General features: G+C 42.7%; 1 protein-coding gene across 3 annotated transcripts in view; it reads right to left on the bottom strand.

Moving 5' to 3' along the window:
* LOC310749460 (ceramide synthase 3-like) overlaps nt 1-25,815 on the bottom strand; it is an 87,112-nt gene that overhangs the window by 35,538 nt on the left and 25,759 nt on the right. Inside the window, exon 1 of one of the 3 annotated variants that reach the window (XM_083586415.1) lies at nt 18,772-18,919. The exons of the other annotated variants lie outside the window; for them this stretch is intronic. The gene's annotated coding sequence lies outside the window, so the exon portion shown is untranslated. Of the gene's footprint in view, nt 1-18,771; nt 18,920-25,815 lie in introns of those variants that run through there. 3 annotated transcript variants of the gene reach the window in all.

The raw sequence follows: 25,815 nt of genomic DNA, 5'->3' as shown, positions 1-25,815 counted from the left end.
TGCCTGGCTGGAAAGTGTCACTGGGCTGTGATAATGCTTCATGCTTGTGTCTCAGGGGCAGGTTTGGGATGGGAGTTGTTGTCTGGTGAAGACGAAGAAGAGGAGGACGGGGTGGAGGATTCTGTAGGCAGGGAGAAGCCAGAGAGAGAGAGGGTGGGACCCTCACCCTTTGCCTTTAGGGATTTTTGTGTGTGTTTTCATGTGTATACAGATAGATTCCTATGCAAAGCAGCCAGCATTTCAAACATTTGAAACATATTTTTTTAAAAAAAATAAATCTATGAGGTAAAACTAAAGTCATACTGAACAACTTTTGTAAGAGTGCCATGCATCAATACCTTATGAAAAACAACCGCAATTGTTGTATGAAGAAATGCTTTGTATCCCCAACTTACAGCCTTGAGCAAATTTTTATTACTGAACTATAAACCAGAGCAGGCTGAACTTTATAATGGGGACTTCTGAAAGGCACTCATTCACGGTGAGCAGATGCCATGATAATGAAGCCAGCCTTTTAAAGAGGCTGTTTAGACATAGGCTTTAAGATAAAGGGTCTTTAAGCATGCCAGTCACAACCGATTGTGTGCTTGTGTGTGTGTGAGAGAGAGAAAATGACTTAACAAAAAATTTATATCAGTAATAGTAAACTCCCACAGAAAACAAAGGCAGGTCTGACAGAAGTCAGAACACAATATGAAAAGGAGGCCTTTGGGGTGTAATTCTGTTACATTTGAAAGTACCCTGAAATATCTGAAAACTGACACAATGCCAGTCATTGTGGCAGGCGAAAAGCTAGGCCACCCACTGCCTGGGGGCAGAAGACAGATTTTACCCCTCCCCCTCAGCTTCCCCATCCCATTTGACAGCACCCCCAAATTTACTTGACCCCCACAGATCTTGATAGGAGCCAATGAGAATGGAGTCAATCCCGTTTTGAATAGCCCCTCCCCATTTAATCTGCATATCACTATCTAGGTTCTGATAGTGAAGGTAGCCATCATGACTCATAGCCAGTGACAGCCTTACCCTCCATGAATTCATCAAGTGCCATAGCAGCTGGTGCCCTTGGTGCCTGGCAGGGAAGAAAGCAGGGAGCCCAACAGTAGGGGGCACCAGAGCCAATGACAGGCAGAGGCAACAATTTTTACTTTTTGCCCCCATCTGGTTGTAACAAGGCAAGTAGGGGGCTGCTGGGCAGCTAACAGAGGTTGGTGGGGCAGAGCTTCATTTGCCCACATAAATTGGGTCTCCACTGGCCAAGTGCTGAATGAACATAGTGCAATGTGCACACATAAAAAGCTCTACACTCTCCAAAGTGTGGGGAAACAATTGAAATTACATATGCAGCTAATTTTACTTCATAAAATTTACACGCCATTTGATTGTAAAAATAAACTTTGAAGTGGTTTACAAAAACAGCAATAAGATCATCGCTAAGAAAAATTAACAACAATTATTTAGGACATTAAAAAAAAGTTAAATAGACTTAAAAACAGATTAAGACTCACATCAGCTTTCTAAACATCTGTACAGGCTTGTCTAAACAAAGATGTTTTTAGCAGATATCATTAAGAGTACAGTGAAAGCACCTGCCTGATATCAATAGTAAGGGAATTCCAAAGGGTAGGTGCTGCCACACTAAAATATCAGGTTCTTACAAATGTGGAATGGGTCTAATGTGGCTTCTGTAATAGTGTCAGTTCTGCCGACTGAAGCTGATGAGTGGATACATTTGGGGTAATAGGATTCCCTTTTTTGGAGGCGCGCGCGCGCACACACACACACACAGACACAATGTCACATGGAAGATGGCGCAAGCTTGTTTTCTCCAGCTCCGGAGGGTACATCTCAAACCAATGGATTCAAGCAACAAGAAAGGAGATTCCAACTAAACATCGGTAAGAGTTGTTTGACAGTGGAACAGACTCCCCTGGGAGGTTGTGGACTCTCCTTCCTTGGAGGTTTTTAAGCAGAGGTTGGATGGCCAGCTGTCACGGATGCTTTAGTTGAGATTCCTGCATTGCAGGGGGTTGGACTAGTCACTAGATGACCCTCGGTATCCCTTCCAAGTCTACAATTCTTTGATTCTATTGCAAGGAATGTAGAAGGATCACGCTTACTATATTGAACCTGCCAGCATTCAAACATCACAGAGCTTTGCAGTTTTCAGAAGGGCAAACTGGCAAGAAACCATTGCAGGCTAAATGATGCAAAAAGAGAGCATCTGCACAACTGAAGTCGCAGAAACCAGCTTTTCTGGCTGCCAAAGTACCACAGAGCCCTGGCTACAAGCAGAGCACCAGGTGGCTCTGCAACTTGTTCTCCAATAACCCAGAAATGAAAGGAGTACAGCAGGCTAGACTCGTCCTTCTGGCTAGGCAAAAGGATGCTGAGGCAGTTATATTACAACAAGTCACGCTGTGCACCAGTGTATTGCCACACTTCTCAGCGGGACTTCAGAAGTTTAACAGGACTTTGGGCACTTTTAACAAACTAGCAGCTGATCCATAAGGCAGCCTTATCGCAAAAGAAAAGGGGAGCATACTCAGTGGTGTAGGAAGGGGGGAGGAGGGGTCGGGCCGCACCGGGTGCCAGTCTGGGAGGGGTAACAAGATGGCCCCTGCCTCCCCCCAGCTGCAGAGCAGCCAAGTGTGCCTGCAGTCCGTATGGGGGCTGCCGCTCTCGCACGCTGTCCTTACAGGCTGTGCATGTACGGCATTCCGTATGGAGTGCACATGTGCAGGATGCCGCACATGCGCAGTCTGCATGGGCTGCGCCACCCCGGGTGCCAGAAAAGGTTCCTCTGCCACTATCAGGAGCTGGAAACTTCAGCCTTGTATATGGCTGCCCCGAGTGGTGAGTGATCAGAACAGCAGTTTGGAAGAATACCCATGCTGTGGGCTCTAGCTAGGGTTGCCATATTTCAAACAGTGAAAATCCGGACAGAAAACTTGTTGAGTTTTTTTTTTGTTTCTCCCAGACATTTTTAGCAATTTCCGCCCATCTGGCAGTGATGGTCACCGACTTGGGTGTCTTTAAAAGAGGAATGGTGCAGCAATAAGACTGCTGGCACATTGGCAAAGCTAAGCACGTTCCAGCATGTTTTCAAATTGGATGGGGGAACCGCATGTTGAGATTCCTGCACTGCAGGGGGTTAGACTAGATGACCCTCGGTACCCCTTACAACTTCATAATTCTATGATTCTACCTCTACAGTTGGGAGCATTATGTCTCTGAATACCAATTGGTGGAAACTGCAGGTGAGGAGGATGCATGGGTGCTCAGGTCTTGCTTGCAGCCTTCTCACAAGCATCTGGTTGGCCACTGTGAGAGGTAAAAAGTAAAGGTAAAGGACTCCTAGACGGTTTAGTCCAGTCAAATGTGACTATGGGGTTGCGGCGCTCATCTTGCTTTCAGGCCAATGGAGCCGGTGTTTGTCCACAGACAGCTTTCTGGATCATGTGGCCAGCATGACTAAACCGCTTCTGGCGCACCGGGACACTGTGACGGAAACCAGAGTGCATGGAAATGCTATTTACCTTCCCGCCACAGCGGTACCTCTTTATCTACTTGCCCTGGCATGCTTTACTACAGCCAATACTGAGGAGTATATTACAACTTTTTGAAAAGATAGGCATCAGCAAACGCCCAAAATGAAGTCATGTTGATTATACAACCTCAGCATTATATTCAAGATGAGCTTTCACAACTTGAAACCACACAATTCTGAAAAATAATGAGAGATGTATGGTCGGTATTCATTTTTTTTAAATGATATTTATTAGAATTTTCAAAATGTTACAAAATAAAATATAGACAAAAACAAATGCAAATTCAAACCAAAAAAAGAGAAAAAAAGAGAGAAAACACACAACAATACATCACAAACAATTAAAAACATTTAAAAAACAAATTCATTATTTCCAAATCCTCAACTGTCATTACCTTCTTTCTTAGACCTCCTCCTCCTCCCTTTCTTTGTATCCTAGTTGTTAATTATCCCAGCAAATCCTTTCCATATTTCATAATATTCTGTCATTACATTACCCTAATCTGTTTTAATCTTATCTTTCTATAATAAGATAAATCTTAAAGCTTAAAACTTAAATCTTGTCCTTACCAGCTTCTGATAACCATAACATTCTTTCATAATTCTTTAAACATTTTTGCTAAAGCCAAGTAATTTCATTCGAACATTTTCCTAATGTTCATCAATTTTATAAAACAGTTCTAATGGTAGGGGAAAAAAATACAAACAAGTCCAATCTTCATCCAACGTCCCTTCCTCCTGGTTCCGGGTTTTGTCAGTCCTTATTATCACGTCGATCTAGCTCATTAACCTGGCAACCTTATATCCGAGGCCCTCAAGTCTCTTCCATGTCCCTTCCGCAGCTCTTCTTCATATTTGTAGCTGTATTTTCCCTTGTCTCCTGCTCGTGGTAGCTCCAGCTTGGCAATATTTTTAATCCTTCTCGACAGATCAGCCCCTTTTCCATATTCAACACTAAATTCCATTTGGTATTTAACAGCATGTTTCAAAAACCCTCCAAGATTAGGAGCCCCCACAATCCCAAACATCTCACGGCCCATTGCCACATTTGAAAAGTCCAGACATTTCTGCATAGGGGGGTCAATCCAGCCCCCCATTTCCAAGCCAAACCAAACTTTTTCTTTCCAAATGTGGCTTTTTCCAAGTTCATTTGTCAAGTCCAAAAGTTCATATTCCTGTTGGGCCTGTTCTGTCAAGACACACTCCTGGTTTAATTCCTGAGTGGGCTCCACATATTTTCCCACTGCCTGTTCAAAGTTTCCCACTGCCTGTTCCAAATTTCTAGCCGAGGTCGCCATCCAATTCACCTTTTCGTGTAATTGTTCCAGTGGGGCATTTGTTTTATAAAAGACACACAACAAGGTTTCTGAATACATTGTCCTGCAAGGTCAGATGTCTGTTCCCACGATTGTAATCTATAACAGCTGCCGACTCCCTGGAGTTGGTTACAGTTTCACAGTCTCCCTCTAGGGGGAAAACTTCTATTTGTTCTTGCAACAGAGTTTCCCCTTTTAAGATACTTTGTCAATATTTATTCCTTTCAAAAGCGAAGAGGAACATTGGAATCACTATGTTTCTCTTCTTTTCACTATCTGTCAAAAACACTTATTTCTGGTCAGTGAACTTCAAACGTCGGTCCAGACACCCCTGCTCCAGTATCAGGACGGAGGAAAGTTACTTTGCTTTAAATTCACTTTAAACAGTCTAAAAATGATCCTCCCCCTTCTCCTGCTGTCAAAGGGGGGTTCCACAATTGTAAATGATGAAATCCAGTCCTTTAGAGACGATTTTCTTAGCTCTAGTTTATACTGTCTTTGCTTTATTCTGTTTACAAAAGAACAGAAGGCTGACTTCCTGTTTAGACCTTCCCGTTCCGTACCAAATTAAAGTAGGTATTTTAAAATCCAATTCTTTTCTACTGGCTATTCCTTATTTGATGTCCAATTGTTCAAAATCTAAGTACTCACGGGTGCTTATTTTAGAGTCCAGATTGTCCCAGGAAAAAGGCAGCGCTCTCCGGCAACGGCTATGCGGCTTCGCTCCACGGAAATAGCCGTTGACTCTCAGCACCGCGCCACTTCCCCCTCTTCACTTCGGAGCCCGTTAGTGGGTTCCTTAGCGAGTTGGGGGGGGCGCTAAAGGTGCCCACCGAGTCCCATGTTCACAGGCTTCATCCGCCTGTGATTTTTGAAAGGGTCCCCGCTTCGCCGTAGCGGAGAAGACCCGTTTCCCACAGAGCTCTTCCCTCCAGTTCAGAGGGAGTCCGCCATTGCCGGTGGCGCCACCCCGGAAGTGTATGGTCGGTATTCAGCTATGCTTCACTCAGAGTAGACCCACTGAACTTAATGGACCAAGCTTAGTCATGCCTGTTATCCTCAGTGAGTGTACTCTGAGTAAAGCTTAGCTGAATGCCGCCCAGGCTTACCTGCAATCAGAATAAACAGATATGCAATTCAGCTTGCATCCACAAGCAGCTAAAACAGATGGATTAAACATCTGGAGGTGAAACTGGCCCAGAGGCTATGACACACCCAGCACATAACTAAATGACCCAACCTTGTTTACCCCATGCAGATCCATTCTAACAATATAAGGACACCCATGTTTGTTTGTTTGTTTATATTTATTTCATAAAATTTAAAAACCACTTGATTGCAAATAAATATCCTTGAAACTGTCTACAACTCCAGTATGTAAGGCACAAGACACCAAAAGACTGGGGTGGGGTGGGGGGAGGGATCTGAGAATTTCCTTATTTTTTTACAAGGAAATTAATGAAATGGTGCACTGTTTTTAATCACAAACTGCAAATCAAATGAATATAGCAGAGGTCTCTAAAGAGAAGCAGAAAGGTGCAACTTGATGTTTTAATGGCCTGCATGTTGTACCATCATGTCCCAGACTGGTTGGACGCAGAGGAAATGTGGGAGGAGCCAGCTGGGGAACCCCCCAAGGGAAGAAGGCTCAAAGCCAGGGGAAAGTCCTCAGATTGCCACATCCTTAACATTAAGAGAGTGTCAACAAGTTATCAAGCTCTATCATTACACCGCCCCCTTTTAACAAGTTATAAAACGTGAACAAATATGGGGAAAACCTTAATATTATTATTATAGATATGTATAGTCATTATGCTGCATAAACTGTATTATGTATTATGTACCATTTGAACACATCTCTATAAGCCATTCTGGAGATTTTATCTTTATGGTAGAACATGTCTGTGTTTGTCCATCATAGGGATCCAGCTGGCTCTGCTATCAGATAGATTGTTCTTGACATGATGACTTACAAATTGTTGACTGCAGCCAGAATCAGTACTTTCTGATACTTCTGGGAAACATTCAGGGAAGGCTCATTAACCACAACTGTTATAGGACACAAAGTTTCTATTGTTCCTCTGAAAGACTTAAAACTTTAGATATAGATGCTGTACAACTGTACAGTGGTACCTTGGGTTACAGACGCTTCAGGTTACAGACGCTTCAGGTTACAGACTCTGCTAACCCAGAAATAGTACCTCAGGTTAAGAACTTTGCTTCAGGATGAGAACAGAAATCATGTGGCGGTGGCGCGGCGGCAGCGGGAGGCCCCATTAGCTAAAGTGGTACCTCAGGTTAAGAACAGTTTCAGGTTAAGAACGGACCTTCAGAACGGATTAAGTTCTTAACCCGAGGTACCACTGTACACCTTTGGTCCCAAGTGCCTGTGGAATAATTTATCAGGCAAACCTTGTCTCCTGGCTTAAGTTCTGGTCAAAATATTATCTTTTGGGTTTCCTTCATTCTTTTGGGACTTTCATTAGTTGTAGGGTCTAGTAAATCTTCAGGTATCTGCAAATTTGCTCTAATAACCTTCCCATTAAAATGGTTGAGCAAATGTGGAACATTGTTGCTGAACACTTCATCGGGAACACCATGCCTGGCAAAGGTCCCTGTCAGGCTGGCAGCCACTGATTTACTGCTGGTACTCTGCAGTGTGCATATTTATAGAAAGAGAGAATAATAATCTGTGACTATTAAGTTGCAGTTGCCATATTTCAAGAAGTAAAAATCCGTTTTTTAACGAAAACATGATTTCTCGGTTTACTTGCCGCCTTCCGGAAATTCCCTCCCGTATGGCAGCCCTATATTAAGTAATCTTTGGAATGCCTTGTAAATAAGTCAGTTCCTATCTTCTGGTAGGCCCTTTGAGGAGCTGGGTGTGGATTCAGTGGCCCTGGTTGTTGACATTACCTGTATTTTAAGCAAGTGAACAACCTTCTACCATAGCCGCCATATGGTGATTAATCCTAGGCCGATATATCACCTCTCATGTACACTTTTTACATTTCTCAATGCCCCGATGACCCTCATGGATTTTCTGTGTCATTTCTTTATGGAGGCTACAAGGTATCACCACTTTGCTTCCTTTGGAGGTGATGTCATCCATCACAGTGAATTCAGGTCTACAATTCCAGTAATTTCTGATATCTCTGATGGGGCTCGTCCACCTGGGAAGGTAGCCCATCTAGGAGAAGGAAAGCTCTTGATCCTAAGATTCCACTGCCTTGTGGGGTATCTTCAGGAGAAGTAAAGGCTAAGGGAGTAAACACTACATTAATTCGTGTTGGAGTCTCCAAGATGGTTGGATGGCGTCTTGTATACCTCAGTCTGGCAACTCCTGCAGCCAAGCTGGTGCCAAACGTATTGCTCTGCTTTCCTTTGGCCATATCAAAGAGGCCAAGAGGGAGGTCCATACACACTGCCCAGGCTTGCATCCAGGTGAGGTCACTTTGGTGCTACTAACACAGCAGTTTAACTTCACCTCCGAGGTGTATTCCATAGTCTCTCAAGACAGATTGATGCCAACAACAACTTATTAGCATCAGCAATTAGCATGTGGCGAGTTAATTAAACTACATCAATGTCCCAAGTGTGTGCCTTTAATCCTAGTCAATCAACAAGTGTTGATGAAATCTGGTGAACTCCTTTGCTACGGGTTCCCAAAAGCAGGGATTAACCATTATTAGTGCTTCTAAACATCAAAAGAGCTGGGTTTTAGCATGGAAATAAATAAAGGAGGCTTAGTTTTTAGGAACAGGAGAATGGAGGGGTGGTACCAGGAGGTGGTGAAGGAACCATTTTTTTTGGGGGGGGGAGGCCGGAAAAGAAGCCTTGGACTGCTGTGGTGCTGCACTGCTGTGGGTAACAAGCCCTTCTTGATATGACTATGCTGCAAGTTCTGTACTCGCTCCATGCAAACTAAAGGTTTGTGAATAAACCATGTTTCTTAAAGCTACAACAGCCTCCGCTGTGTCTTGCTTCTCAAAGGAACACAGACATCGGGTGACCACCTAGGAAATACTGCATTGGACTACTGCAACGTGCTCTACATGGGGCTACCTCTGAAGGTGACCCGGAAACTACAACTATTCCAGAATGCAGCAGCTAGACTGGAGACTAAAAGCGGCCACGGAGACCACATAACACCTGTCCTGAAAGACCTACATTGGCTCCCAGTATGTTTCTGGACGCAATTAAAAGTGTTGATGCTGACCTTTAAAACCCTAAATGGCCTGGCCTTGTATACCTGAAGGAGCATCTCCAGCCCTATCGTCAGCCTGGACACTGAGGTCCAGCTCCGAGGGCCTTCTGGCGGTTCCCTCATGGCAAGAAGGGAGGTTACAGGGAACCAGGCAGAGGGCCTTCTCGGTAGTGGCGCTTGCCCTGTGGAATGCCCTCCCACCAGATGTTAATGAAATAAATAACTTTCTGACTTTTAGAAGACACCTGAAAGCAGCCCTGTTTAGGAAAGTTTTTAATGTTTGATTTTTTATTGTGTTTTTAGTGTTCTGTTGGGAACCGCCCAGAGTAGCTGGGGAAACCCAGCCAGATGGGCAGGGTATTAATAATACAGTGGTACCTCAGGTTAAGAAATTAATTCGTTCTGGAGGTCTGTTCTTAACCTGAAACTGTTCTTAACCTGAAGCACCACTTTAGCTAATGGGGCCTCCTGCTGCCGCCGCGCCACCAGAGCACAATTTCTGTTCTCATACTGAAGCAAAGTTCTTAAGCCGAGGTACTATTTCTGGGTTAGCAGAGTCTGTAACCTGAAACGTCTGTAACCTGCAGCATCTGTAACCCGAGGTACCACTGTAGTAGTAGTAGTAGTAGTAGTAGTAGTAGTATGCAACCCCCGGGAATCTTGCCCCAGCTTGGCAGAGATTGGGGGTGGCGTCCCACTTTTGTAACCCCATACATATATTGAGTAAATCTTTTATAAGCAAATAGTATACCAAGTAGCTCTTTTTCCATCTGTGTATATCTAGTTTCAGTGCCAGTGGGGGACTGAGATGCATATGCCACTGGCACCCATCTTTTGTAATAATATGCAGAGTATAGACAACATCTTTCCCTGAGTCCAGATCTTTAGCCTGTGCTTTCACAGTTTATGAGCCCCTGCAAATCTGAATAGTCTTGTCCAGGAGCAGATTCCCCTTTTGCAACAGCTGCTCTCCAATAACATTATCTTTGATACCACAGATAATTCTGTCCCTTATCAAACTCTTTCCCAGGTCCGCAAAAGCACAATTCTTGCTCACAGCTTTCTTAATTTTGTTACATATTGATCCATTGTTTGCTCCGCTTTCCGTATACACCTGAATAACTTATTCCACCCCCTCCCCAAAGTCTCATTCTTTTTAGGCATGCAGCACCCTTCATACTTATCAATAATTACATTCAGCTTCATGTTCTCTCCTCCAGCGAGCCCAGTTATTATAAATGTCTAGGGCCTCCTCTCCTACCACAGCAACTGATCGTATCAGTTTTTCCTTCAGTCCCTATTGCTGCCAGGTACGTACAGTGCAAATCTTTGTCTAAACTTTCTCCAGTTTTCTGCAATATCCATTGACAACTGCAGGCTTGATGGGGCTGCAGCATTTTCATTTTTGCAAAGGTTTAACAACAGTTATGTAGACCTTACTGTCTCTGGGTGCAGCTCTGACAGCTTCTTATCTTCTGTTTGTAGCCCTTCAGCCAGAAGACTTTCTGCCCATAGGAGACTGAGGTCCCTTCACTCCTCGCAAAATATAATATTTGAGGTGGCCAATATTTTATTCAATATTTTATTCAAGTTGGCACCCCTGTTTCTGCCAGTTAATGTTTATCCACTTTCTGACACCATACAGTGTTTCTGGGTCCAACAACAGGCACCAAGAATGAGCAGCACTTTTATAAAAGAAGCTTTATTCAGAGGAGCCTCTAAGACTCTCTGCTAGAAAGGGAAAAAAATATGGGCCTAAGGAACTGCCTAGGTCATGTGACTCCAGGGCAAATCCCCAAATTGCCAAACCCTTAACATTCAGGGCATATTGACAAATTGCTAGCTCTATCACACACCCTCCGACATTTCTCTGATGAAAATATGGATGTCCCATTCCATACCGATAATTTTACTAATTATACCCCACACATCTTATTGGGTTGCCCCAGCACTCTGGGCAGCTTCCAACATATATAAAAACCACAATAAAACATTAAATATTAAAAAAACTTCCCTATACAGGATTGCCTTCAGACGACTCGAGGGCTGGATAACACCACACCCTCCAACATTTCTCCAATGAAAATAGGGACATCCTAAGGAAAAGCTGGATGTTCTGGGATCAAATCAGAAACCAGGACAGCTTCTCTAAATCAGGGATGTCCCTGGAAAATAGGGACACTTGGAGGGTCTGCTATCAATACACTGACCCTGGAAAGATGGAGAAGGGTGTGTTGCAGGAGTGGGAATGGAATAATCAAATGAAACAATCAGATGGATGTGTTCCAAGACATACAGCCCTGTGTATGTTTGTTCAGAAAAGAATTCCACCGTGTTCAAAGGGGCTACACACAAGGTTGCAGCCTTAGAACCTGATGTCATGTTATACTCATTGTGCAAAAAGACAAGACTTTAACTCAAGAGAATTCTGAGGAGCCCCCTGGGAAACAACAGATAAGAGCAACACAGATTTAGGCTCAGTTTGCAGTAACGCCCAGCCAGAGCATGGCCTAGTGTGAATGTGCAAGCATGAAAGATGTTGCTAAGGAAATCACAGCCTCTGGTCCTGCTGCTGCTGCCGCCAGCTAAGTCATGGAACTGTAGAGTTGGAATGGACCCTGAGGATCACTTGGTCCAACTCCCGACAATGCTGGAATATGCAGCTGTCCCATGTGGGGATTGAACCTGCAACCTTGACATTGTCAGCATCATGCTCCAACCAACTGAGATGTGCATGCTCTGGTTTAATATGTCTCCTGAACCCAGTTCGTAGTTTGTCTCCTCCAAACAAACCACAGAGCTGAAAACTCAAGAATAAATCTTGGGTTACTTTTCCAAACCAAAGTGATACAGTGGTACCTCGGGTTAAGTATTTAATTTGTTCTGGAGGTCCGTTCTTAACCTGAAACTGTTCTTAACCTGAAGCACCACTTTAGCTAATGGGGCCTCCTGCTGCTGCCGCGCCGCCGGAGCACGATTTCTGTTCTCATCCTGAAGCAAAGTTCTTAACCTGAAGCGCTATTTCTGGGTTAGCGGAGTCTGTAACCTGAAGCGTATGTAACCTGAAGCGTATGTAACCTGAGGTACCACTGTATTGTCAAAGTGAATGTGTGAGTAAACCCTAGATAGAAAATGACAGTGCACAGAAGGATGTTATGATTGCAGTGGTGCCATTTTGGTGTATGTTGGCATAAAAATAGTGTGAGAGGAGCCATCTTGGTCATAGCTGTTTCTGCACAGTGAACAAATTCAATACAGCAAAGGTCACAACAAAAGTACTGACAAGGCACTTACACAGCTACCATACTGCTCAGCTGGGACATCCTGGAATTACAGAAGCCATTCTGGCTTCTGACTGAATCCTGGAATGTCCTGCCTTTTGGTTCAGCGTTCTGGTGGGAGTCAGCTGGTTTGCACCAGAGCAGCTGACCAAAAAATGAGCGTCCCCATTTGGCTCCCCTGGTTATTGGAGGGCATGAGCTACCCAGCGAGAAGCAGAAATAAGTTGCAGACAGCTTCTGGTAAGCAAAGCAGATGCTAGAAACCAGCCCTTAGCATACTTGACAAATAACAATGAACATTTTAGAAATATTAAGCTGTTGTAAATAAGCTTGTGCGCATGGGTGGAAAACACCGTAAGAAAAGCATAAAAAGGATTGTGCAGAGGCTTGGATGGAGCCCATTCCTTCTTGGAGGACTTGGAACTTGCTGCAGCAATTAATAAATATCACCTACTGGGTGCCTTGCTTCATATCTCGGTCTCGCCCAGTTATTTCCCACCTGGACACGAACTGACAGGTATTGAGGATTCTACCACAGTAGCAGGCTGCCTTATACAGAGTCAGACCAAAAGCCCATCCAGTTCAGTACTGTCCATGCTGACTTGCAGTGAGTCACTGTAGAGGTTAGAGTGATGAGAGACTAGGGTTCAAATCCCCACTCAACCACAACACTTGCTAGGAGACCTTAGGCCAGTCACAATGGTTGCGAAGATAGCAAGGAAGAGAAGGAGGAAGAGAACCATGTACAGTGGTACCTCTGGTTGCGAATGGGATCTGTTCCGGAGGCCCGTTCGCAACCTGAAAAGAGCGCAACATGCGCATGCGCGTGATGTCATTTTGCACGTCTGCGCATGCGCGAGCGGCGAAACCCAGAAGTAGCCCGTTCCAGTACTTCCGGGTCGCTGCAGGACGCAACCTGAAAACACTCAACCTGAAGCAAACCTAACATGAGGTATGACTGTATATCACCTTGAGCTCCTTGGAGGGAAAAGTGGGATATATAAATGCAATAAATTAATAATAAATACATTCCAGAGAAGGGACATTCCCAGCCATATCTGGAGATTGCTGGGGGTTGAACCTGGGAACTTCTGCATGCAAAGGACTCAAGCACTGAGTCATGTTCTACATAGCCTAAAAGCTCCATCTGATTCAAGCCTTTTTCTTGAAACCAGGAAATGGGAAACACTGGCATGGAAACCAGGAAATGGGAAAGATTGGCATGGAAATGAAAAAGCATGACTGCTCATTCAAGAACACATAACAGGCAAAAGTCTCTGGAAGTTCAGCTCAGCAGACCCTACTATTACAGAATGCGGTGCCACAGACAGCGTTGACATAACTTACAAAACCTGTTTTTGAAACAGATTATTATGGGCGGGTAAGTGGAACTGGGTGAAAGGCCCTCTTCCTAGGAGCTACTCTGTATTCACAGTTATCAAGATGCTGCTTACATAAATGATGGAGGAAAAATCCAGTTTGGGTACCATATTCAGACAAAAACGTAACTCGGGGGGGGGGTAGTTATTTTCATGTCATTCCGATGTTATAAATGCACTGTTCTCAGTAAAACCTGAATTTATTTTGAACAGGAAATGTTGTCTCATAAGGAGTAATGGATGTTGCTGTTTTGTAAATCGCCTTCCTCTGTACTGTAGACTATTCACAATTGTTTACAAAAGTATCAACTTTGGCATATATTGGGAGATCAGTTCCTTTGAGTGCAAGCTTCTAGATCTCTGACTACCGGTAATTTTAAATCTATTGTATTGATTCAGGGACACAGAGGCAAAGCACTGGTCTCTATTACTTACATCGTGCTTTTAGAACTTACCACTGGGTCCCCTGCTGGGTCTGAAGTGTTCTTGGGAGAAGGATTTAAATACTTAATATAGGAGTCTGAATGGAAATCTCTGTGGTTAGCTAGGCCTTATAAATCTGTTTCACCATACGTGTGGTTCTGCACAAATTGCATTTGTACACCTGTGCAGATGTTTCCTATCACATTGCGGTCAACACAGGATTGCTGGCAGAGCTGTGGACCCTGAGGGACATTCTTCCATCATTGGCGAAAATGCCCTTGGGTGTCATTATTTTGTTCTCAAGGATATCGAGAAATATCTAAAATAATTAAATCACTGGTTTAGGTCTCCCCACAACACATCCATTGAATATGTGGACTATCAACATGAAAACTTGTTGCTCTAAATAACTTTTAGCTGCTGCTAGAATTTCAGTAGCTCAGCCATGGAAAACCCTGAAAAATCTACGTTTGTCTTTGGACTTGGCTATTGCAGAAAAATGTGAACATGAACTGCATATATCCAGGGAGGCTCCAGAATGCTTTCATGTCATCTGGTGGGATTTTATTTCCTATTCCCGACATTCGTCATCCACACCTGCTTGGGAAATGAGGATGTCTTCATTTATACTGGTGTGTCATCCTTTCTTTAACTTACTTTTTGCTTTATATATGCTATGATGTAATATCCTGCTACTGTACTTTTGGACTGCTGTAATGGTAATAAGGGACATGGGTGGCGCTGTGGGTTAAACCACAGAGCCTAGGACTTGCCAATCAGAAGGTCGGTTGTTCGAATCCCCGCGACGGGGTGAGCTCCGGTTGCTCGGTCCCTGCTCCTGCCAACCTAGCAGTTCGAAAGCATGTCAAAGTGCAAGTAGATAAATAGGTACCACTCCGGTGGGAAGGTAAATGGCGTTTCCGTGCGCTGCTCTGGTTCACCAGAAGCGGCTTAGTCATGCTGGCCACATGACCCGGAAGCTGTACGCTGGCTCCCTTGGCCAATAAAGCGAGATGAGCGCCGCAACCCCAGAGTCGGCCACGACTGGACCTAATGGTCAGGGGTACCTTTACCTTTAATGGTAATAAAATTCTAATTTAAATACATAACTAAACGCACTCTCTCTTTTATAGCACTTGTAAATGTGGTATCTGTCATACAGATCATTGTATCTGTACCTTGGTTCTCAAACTTAATCTGTTCTGGGAGTCCATTTGACTACTGAAACCATTTGAAAACCAAGGTGTGGCTTCCGATTGGCTGCAGGAACTTCCTGCACTCAATCGGAAGCCACGGCAAATGCTCAGCTTCCGAAAAACGTTTGCAAACTTACTTCTGGGTTTGTGGCATTTGGGAGCCGATTTGTTTAACAACTAAGCCGTTCAGGAACCAAAGCACCACTGTATTAAATCAGACCCTCGGCCTATCTAGCTCAGTATCGTCTACACTGTGTGGCAGTTCTCTAGGGCTTTAGACAGGGACCATTTCCATTTCTACCTAGAGATGTCAGGGACTAAACCTGGAAACTCCTTGCTTCTGTAGAGCAGATACTCTACCACTGAGCTATGGCCCTTACTCCACCCAATACAGCTCCCTTGTAGTGAGAAGTGCACAGCTTAGATGGCTGATATCCCATGAGTCCTTGATTTGGGGGTTGGTCTCATTAGGCACACATAGCCCGGTTGCTGACCACACAGAGCCTCCTCTCAGAACCCTAAGCAAACTACAGCTCCCACAATTCTTTGGGAGAAGCTATGATTGTTTAAAGTGGCACTGTAGTGCTTTAAATGTATGGTGTCTAGAATAAGAGAACAAGAAGAACATATGTTTAAAGAAAATTGGAAAATGTTTACTGAATATATGGGGGGGACTGTGTACACTTGAAAACAATGGCAGCATTAAGTTAAATTCAAGAGTGCAAATAAGTCTTGATGGATGTAATAATGTAATACTGAATGGTTTCGTTTATGGAAAATATGCAGGGATTTGTGATATGCAAAATGAAGCATGGAAGGAGAAGAAGAACAGAAAGTTTAATAAAAAATTTTATGTGTGTGTGTGTGTGTGTGTGTGTGTGTGTGTAATAATAAATGTATGGTGTAAATTTGCCATTAATCTATGTAAAACAGTGGTTCCGAATGGGTGGTTTGCAGACCCCTGAGGTTCTGTGGCACCATAACAAAAACTATCAAAATTGTCAAAAGTAGGGGGTCCATAGCTTCTGCTTTTGAAAATCAGGGGGCCCACAGTACTTTGCTAACTGGGAACCACTGATGTAAAAAAAAAAGAATCAAGCTTTATTCATTATAACTCTGGCCAGAATATTTCTATGCAATTGCATGCTGGGGATAAGAAGCCTAATAAAACAGATCAGATAAAGAAAGTGTGGGGAAAGCTAAGCGTTGTTGGATTAACTACTGTGCTCAAAGAGGGAGAAAGTGTGACTGAGTAACCGCTAATAACACAGTGTATATAATAAAGGGAGTTGGAATTCCAGGCCAGGGAACTGAATATACCAATTTGTGAAGAAAGGAAAATAGTATGAGGAACATCAGTAGCAGTATTTATTATAGTTATCACGTATTGTGTTCTTTATAATATAATAAATTTTGAAGGCCAGAGTCTGTGTGCGCAAGTCACCCATCAATCCTGGAATTAGTAAAAGTTTAGAATTAACCAAGGTTTGATTAATTTAGTTTATGCTAACGAGCCAGGCCAGCTCAGCAGATGAGGCTCACTGAAAGAACGGAAGGCTGATGATGGCCAGTCATTAGCCCATCCAGGAAGCCTCCAAGAGGGCAAAAATGCACCACATAAGGAGGGGGGAAACCCCTCCCCCAGCTGTGCGTTGGTGGTGGGCGGAGACCAAAGTGGTTTCAGATTTCAGGCTGAATGACATAAGTGAACAAAAAAGGCTTATCAGTTTTGCAAGCGGTTTGGCAAGCAGAGCAAGAGAAGAGAACACCATGTGGGCTGGCTAGGACAAGCTGTAACAAGGAGACACAGAGGGCACAACTGATTTCTCCCTTTGCAGACCCAAGCATGCTGCACCTATGAGAGAAGCAATGGGTGTAATCCTGAGCACCCTCTATCCTAGGCTCAGGTTGTATATCTGTGCAAATGCACCACATTTCATAAAGACGCCGCAGTCTCTCCTGTGCTTCATTGTCCAAAAGGAAATACATGCAGAACCTGGTATGGGTGTGGTGTGTAACAATATTTATTCTAGCCAAGTAATAGCGTGGTATCATTAATAATTTCATATCAGGTGCTTTCTGAGAATTAATCATTTAGTGTTGCTCCTGTAGCTGATTGTGATAATGTGAATTGTGTACAGTTTTTATGATTTAGGTAAAGGTAAAGGTAAAGGGACCCCTAACCATTAGGTCCAGTCGTGGATGACTCTGGGGTTGCAGTGCTCATCTCGCTCTATAGGACGAGGGAGCTGGCGTTTGTCCGCAGACAGCTTCCCGGGGCATGTGGCCAGCATGCCTAAGCCGCTTCTAGCAAACCAGAGCAGCGCACGGTGACTATTTATCTACTTGCACTTTGATGTGCTTTCGAACTGCTAGGTTGGCAGGAGCTGGGACTGAGCAACGGGAGCAATGGGAGCTCACCCCATCACAGGGATTCGAACCGCCAACCTTCTGATCGGCAAGCCCTAGGCTCTGTGGTTTAACCCATAGCACCACCCGTGTCCCTTTTATAACTTATCAATACACAATAAGGCTTGCACATTTTTTTAAAAAAAAACCCAGCACATAGTGAACACGGTGTCTGGTAGAAGGGTGGGAGGCTTGCCCTCTCTCTCCAACCTTGGATGTGGCAACATTTTTTTTTTTATTACGTACCACACACAATATGTAAAAGTAGTCATGTGCTCCCCCTCTACCACCTGCAGGTACAACGAGTTCAACACGTTTAAGGGATCAGGAGGTAAGAAGAGTGAGGTAACACATATTCGGTCACAGTATCCTATTTGACTTTATCCATCTAAAATCATTAATTTAGGTTTTTAGCACTCTACCCAAGCAGCAGTCTTTCCCTGTCTCCCAGAATATCATATGGATCTGTTAACTGTTGTTTTTTTTAATAAACATCAGGAAAAAGTAATATCAATGGCTGCATTAAAATATTTCAGCAGTTACAAGGTGACAAGAAAAAGAGAATGTAACTCTATCTATCTGTCTATCTGTCTAATCTATCTAATCACACACAGACAAACACCATTTGTCTGAGATGACAGAACGTTCAAAGCAGTTTACAAAAAGAATCAAACTATTAAATTGTCAGTAAAAAAGTTAAAAACAGCCTTTTAAAGATTCAAACAAATAAAATCAACAACACGGTAAAGGCCAGATTAAAACACATGTCAAGATTCTACATGTTTTTGCTGTTATTAAAGCATTTCGGGTCAGTTAGTACACCTGCCATTCATTAGGATGGTGAGCTGTTTCATTGTTTTTGGCATAAACTCATTAATTTCAGTGAATGCGACCCGCAGCATACAACTGTTAGCATGAACTGCATTCCTTAAAAAGAGAAAGAACCAAACCAGCAGTCGCAGCTACTGCAGAATGAAGCTCAAGAATGAAAGGAGACAAAAAAGTCCTACCTGGCCGCTTCACTCCAGAGAGTACGTTACATCTCCCAGTGAAGAAGACTGAAGAGGCACAGCGGCTTTCTCTGTGGTAACGCCCCATTTGTGCATGATTCTAAATTCTTCAGCGTCCCACCCACGAAAGTTGCAATTCAGGATTCCTGACTCAGGGCAATCCTCCTATTGTGTAAAACCTTAGGATGCACCTCCAGTGGAACAATGCTGATCTTCTGCCTTTGGTGCTGTCCCAACCTTGTAAAATGAGAGAGTCGTTGTTTTATGGTATCCCTTAATCAGGGAGGCAAATACAGCAGTGGCAGGAGGGGATTCTTCAGCTTAAAGCTGAGTTTCATGTAAGAAACTCCACTTCGATCCTAAAGAATACCCTGAAGGAGCCACAATGGGCTCCAATTTCATGGGATGCATTCCTGTGGTATATGAAAAGCTTCTTTTTTAAAAAGGTACATACAGACACTGCATTTTTAACAGATACATATGAAAAGTGCACAACATTTTAACAGGTGAAGAATTCTGTGCCACATTCACACCATACATTTAAAGCACTATGAGACCATTTAACAAATCATCATCAACATCATCACTTTTAATTTGTATACCGTCTTTCTATCTTATAATACCCAAGGCAAGCTGAAGAAACAAAGAATGTACACCCTATAACAATCTAATGCCATACAAAAATGTGACAATAAAACATAACTTTAAAATAAGCAACCTACATCAAATAGTCCAGAGTCGTTCGCAACTGGACTTAACTGTCAGGGGTCCTTTACCTTTTTTTTTTTTTTTACATCAAATCAAGTAACATTCAACAATCATTGGAGTAGTATGGAAATTATACTTCCCACCAAATAATTCTGGGAAGTGTAATTTGTTACGGGTGTTGACAGTTGTAGGCAGAGCTGTGGGCCCTGAGGCAGTGAACAGTCTGTGACCAGAACAGCTGAGCTGTACAGATCAACAAGTGTCAATCAATCAACCTTTATTGAGAGGTCAAAGACCAGACAGGATCAACAAGTGTTGTTGTTGGGGGGCTTTTCTTTTTTTAAACGAGATCACACACCAGTTAATTGCAAGCAGCAATATGGGAAAGTATTCATTTGCCTGTGCTGAATTGTCCAGAGGAAGCCACTTCACCCATGTTCTCAGCACGTCAGCTGGATCTTGTCCATTGGCTCTTGTATCAGCTATTACAACAAAATGTGGGAAATGTGAAAGATCACAGAGAGAAGATAAATGGGGTGGCAGACCACCCCCATCTTCTTCCCACACCCCTCTAGCCTGAGCTGCTCCTTCTGCACCCAGCCACTTGGAAGATCCATCTTGTCCTACCTAACCTTAGCTGCTTAATGGCTATGGGAGAAGCCATGGGGAAAGTTCACCACTGTTTTTCAGCATGTATTGACAAATTGGACAATCTCATTTCCTTTCCTTTTCTCAAGTATCTGCCACATTTCATCATCAGTTTTCCATTTTTTTAAATATATATATATAAATTTTCATGTCCATTGCTCCTAATATGCCCTTATTGCAAGCAATTTCCCTGAATATGATGCATGTTAATATGTTATTCTTATAAATAAAAAATTTTTTGCATGCACTTTCTGCCAATATGTATATATTTTTGGAGCTGGAGAAATGTAGTGCTAAATTCAGAGATATGTGATTGTTTTGAAGAAGCACTGCCTTGTAGTTCACGTTTTGGTGCAAGAAGTGTGGATTTCATGTAGGTTCTCATTAAAATGCAAGTTGAAATAATTTATCTCCCACCCCTCTTTTTCAGGAGGAGTATACACCACTATGAACACTGGAGGTAGCTTTCTTTCCCACACCCACCACCCATTGCTATCTCAGTTTTCCTCACAGATTGCCTGAAGCTACAAATCAGTATCGCCATCACCATATCTATTACTAGTGCGGCCGAGCAGCTGTCCTTCTGTAGCCAAAAAGCCAACACACATGAAAGAGAGATATCAGCAGACGTTGAGGGAACCTGGAGTCTGTAGATATACAAGTTGTAGAGCTGCAAAACGTTCAGAAAAGGAGAATGAAAGGAGAATGATCAAGGGTATAGAGTGACTCTCCTATGCAGAAATAGTTGCAGTATTTGGGACTTTCTACTTTAGATACAAGACGAAGAACAGGTGACGTGACAGATGTTTTTTAAAATATGAATAGCATGGAATTGGATAGTGAAGAATTTTTCTCATTCTCTTATGGCACTAGAACTCTTGGGCATCAAATAAAGCTGAATTTGGAAGATTTGGGACAGATTAAAAAAAAGTACTTCAGCCATGCATGGTTAAACTGTGGAACTCACTCCCAAAGCTATCTTGGCTTCATACGAGATTTAAACAAATTTTGGGAGAAGGCTATCAAGAGCAACTAAAGTAGACTAGTTCCTAGATGAGAATTATCCATGTAATTATATTGGTAAGCAATTCAGCCTTCTGAGGTCCAGCTCTGAGGGCCTTCTGGTGGTTCCCTCAATGTGAGAAGTGAGATTACAGGGAACCAGGCAGAGGGCCTTCTCAGTAGTGGTGCCCTCTGGAATGCCCACATGTCAAGAAAATAAACAACTGTCCGACTTTTAGAAGACATCTGAAGGCAGCCCGTTTAGGGAAGTTTTAAACGTTGGATGTTTCATCGCCTTTTTAATATCTGTTGGAAGCCGCCCAGAGTGGCTGCGGAGGCCCGGCCAGATGGGCGGGGTATAAGTAATAAATTATTATATATTTACAATGGTGCCTCTGGTTACGAACTTAATTCATTCTGGAGGTCTGTTCTTAACCTGAAACCGTTCTTAACCTGAGGTAACCCTTTAGCTAATGGGGCCTCCCGCTGCCGCTGCGACATTGGTGTGCTATTTCTGTTCTCATCCTGGGGCAAAGTTCTTAACCAAAGGTACTACTTCCGGGTTAGCAGAGTCTGTAACCTGAAGTGTTTGTAACCCGAGGTGTTTGTAACCCGAGGTACCACTGTAGTATTATTATTATTATTATTATTATTATTATTATGAGCTCATGTGCAGGACAGACATGCAGTAAACAAATAAAGCCAAGGATGAATCACAACGTAGTCCGGTTTGCACATAACACTAAGCCAAACCATGGCATTAAACATAAAAATATGTAGGCTCCCAAAGAGGAGGCTGTGGTTGCTTTGCTTCTCTTGTCAGTTGTCCTGCTGTAGTAATCCAGCGAGCTAAGCTGTGTTTTGGCTTAGCATGACATCTGACACCTTCCAATATTTATCAGATGAAAATAGCGACAGTCTATTCTACATCAGGAAGCATCTCCTGAGTTTGATCTGCTGGACACATATATTTCATATATGCGCATATACATCTGTTGCCTTGAGCCAATTGCAACTTCTCTGCCTAAACTACCTCACAGGATTGTGGTAAAGAAAAAATGTGCAAGGGAAGGCATCAACAGATGAATGGAATGAAATAAAATGTTCGCTGTAAGCTGCCTTGAGTCCCTGTCAGGGAAAAAGGCAGGTAATGACGATGACAACAACGAGAATGATCAGGAACATACCAGAGAGTAAATCCCATTGCACTCAGTAGGACTTAGTTCTGAGAAAAATTGTTTAGGATTGCAGTGTAAGGCTGCAGAGTCTCTACCCAGTTACTAGGGAGTACCGGTAAGCTCCATTGAATACAGTGGGGCTTACTTCTGAGTAGACGTGGCTCGCGGTATAAGGCTGCATTTACAATAAAGGAATAAACACTCTGTGCATTTCCTAAAAGAAATGGCTGGCTGCCGATGCATCGCAATTAAATAATTTTAAGTGGATTGGTTTCAAAATTCTAGGAAGGGCTTCGTACGCCAGTTTCACCACTTCTTTCATTTGGTGCAGGTATTTTACTTTCAGTTTAAACAGGACTTTGTTTTCGCCCATACACACACACACACACACACAGAGAGAGAGAGAGAGACAGACAGACAGACAGACAGACAGAAGTCTCCTGTTTCCTAAAAGGACAGGGGGGGTGTCTGATCTCTCCACCACTTTTAACTGAAACAAGGAGGGGAGGAAAAAGCAAAACCAGCACAGCTTCTAGATTTAGGTAGGTAGCCGTGTTGGTCTGATGCAGTCAAAATATATATATATATATATATATATATATATATATATATATATATATATATATATATATATAAAAAATTGTCCAGTAGCACCTTAGAGACTAACTAAGCGCAGCTTCTGTAATTAATAATAATAATAATAATTTATTATTTGTACCCCGCCCATTTGGCTGGGTTTCCCCAGCCACTCTTGGCGGCTTCCAACAAAGATGAAAAATACACTAAAATGTCACATATTAAAAACTTCCCTGAACAGGGCTGCCTTCAGATGTCTTCTGAATTTCAGATAGTTGTTTATTTCCTTGACATCTGATGGGAGGGCGTTCCACAGGGCAGGCGCCACTACCGAGAAGGCCCTCTGCCTGGTTCCCTGTAACTTGGCCTCTCGCAGTGAGGGAACCGCCAGAAGGCCCTCGGAGCTGGACCTCAGTGTCCGGGCAGAACGATGGGGGAGGAGACGCTCCTTCAGATATACTGGACCGAGGCCGTTTAGGGCTTTAAAGGTCAGCACCAACACTTTGAATTGTGCTCGGAAACGTACTGGGAGCTTCTGTAATTCTGGGACTGTCCTTGGAAAACCAGGACACTTGGAGACTTGGGCTCGAGGTTTAGCTCTCTCCAGGCAAAACATGAACTGCAACCAAGGTTTGTCCTATGATTTACAGATTTGTGTATTCAACAATACACAAGTATTGTTGCTTATTTTAAGAAATCTCAACACAAGTTTCTGTACATGGTCAGTGGATTCCTCAAAGGTTTCCACTGGTTTGACGCAAGACAGCATTTTGTAATAATTTCTTTTTAATTTAAATGGGAGGAGGCAACACAAATCAGCTGAACGAATCACCTCCAGCTCTTTCCCACAGGAGATTTGTGACTAAGTGCTCTGTTTGTGGGGCTTGCTAGGGATATTTCCCAACAGGATCGGGGAAGGGAACAGCAAGTCGCTTCATGCTTTAGGTGAGAGGCTACATTTTCCCGTGTAACAAGATCAACAACATTAACACCCACTTGGGATCCTGTATATCTTTTCATAACTATGACGCTCATCTGGCCAAGCAAGCGTATGAAATTTACATGAATGGAGGAAATCTAAGCTTTCCATGCATGAAAGATAACACCATATTTTTTGGAGACTACAATATCTATACGTCAAATTGTAAACTCAGCCCTGAATGGAACAATCAAACCAGTACTGCTATTGCAGAAGAGGACATTTAATTGTGGGGTAATTAAGCAATGGTGCAATTAGTCCATTGGAAACAAGGCACAATTTTTCAGGTCCAAGTCCAATTTGCTACCTATGTTTGCACTTCAAAGAAAAAGCAGTGCCCTCCCCCAAAATATAGGAGAGACAGTAATAGATTTGCATTTATTTAGTTACATAAAAGAAAGTAATGTTCAGCAAGTAAGAAAGTTAATTCAGTAGAAATGCTGCTTAAAAGCAAGAAGACAGTCTGCAACTGTGACCAAAACTGCAATGTAAATATTGTTTTGAAATAGTTATGAAGCGAGCTGCTGATTCTTAACAGCAAAAGCCACCTTAAATATTTTCCTTTTAATTGACTCTTACATAGACATGTCAGCAGGATAGATAAGAATCCATTTTTTAAAAAAAAATTATTTAAATCGTATTCATTTCATTTCATTTATTTAAATAAATTCATTTCATTTCATTTATTTATTTATTTAAATAAATAAATTTCATTTATTTAGTTAAATAAATAAATAAATTCATTTCATCTATTTATTTATTTATTTATTTAAATAAATTCAATTCATTTCATTTATTTATTTATTTAAATAAATAAATTCATCTCATCTATTTATTTATTTAAATAAATTCAATTCATTTCATTCATTTATTTATTTAAATAAATAAATTCACCTCATCTATTTATTTATTTAAATAAATAAATTCATTTCATTTATTTAAATGAGGGTTTTGGTCGGTTTTTAGTAAAAAGTGTAGTGCCTTTTAGAAAAAAAAGTTTAAAAGGAAATTTAGATCTAATGCAGATTAGATTTACAATTTATACTTTAATTTCTCAACACTGAGTCATAAACATTATCAAAGACCATGCGGTGTAAGCATATGAATATCTTACTCAAATGTATGCCACACTAAACTCAATGGGATTTATGCCCCAGGTAAGTACGTATGGGATGGTACCCTTAGTTAAAGGCTAACACTGTAGAATAATATTGCTTGTTCTTGGAACTGCATTGCTTCCAGCACATTTACGTGCTCTATATCCATTTTATCTGCTTTTCCCAGAGTCCCTATCTCATAAGGACAATCTCTGCCAGCATCTTGAATTATTCTGAGCAATTCAGCTCCCTCTTTGTGCTGGGCTCGGGGCTGGACCGGGCAGAGGTGTCCCTCCACCTAGTCCTGCTAGGCTTAACCTACTGCCACCCGTGGGATGGGGGCAGGGGGAAAAGCAGGTACAGTGGTACCTCAGGTTACATACGCTTCAGGTTACATACACTTCAGGTTACAGACTCCGCTAACCCAGAAATAGTGCTTCAGGTTAAGAACTTTGCTTCAGGATGAGAACAGAAATCGTGCTCTGGCAGCGTGGCAGCAGCAGGAGGCCCCATTAGCTAAAGTGGTGCTTCAGGTTAAGAACAGTTTCAGGTTAAGTACGGACCTCCGGAACGAATTAAGTACTTAACCCGAGGTACCACTGTATTAGCATTACTCCACTGGCACTTTGCTGTCCCTTCCGCCTAGTGAATGTGCAGGCAGGTGTGCTGTCTGTATGATCCCTGCTGCTGGCAGCCAATGGAAAGCCCCCAAGCAGGCCTTTCCAGGAGTGAGTTGGAGGCAGCTCAGGATCCATTTCATTCCGAGCCATTGTTGCGCCCAAACCATGCCCAAATGTTGCAACAAGTTCAGGCTGGCAGGATGATCTACTTGGCCACACCACCACCTTCTGTCCTG

This window comes from Podarcis filfolensis, assembly GCF_964270895.1.
Source record: "Podarcis filfolensis genome assembly, chromosome: 14".
NCBI lineage: Eukaryota > Metazoa > Chordata > Lepidosauria > Squamata > Lacertidae > Podarcis > Podarcis filfolensis.
Note: the sequence above shows the minus strand (reverse complement) of the source record. Positions and strands in the feature narration are given on the sequence as shown.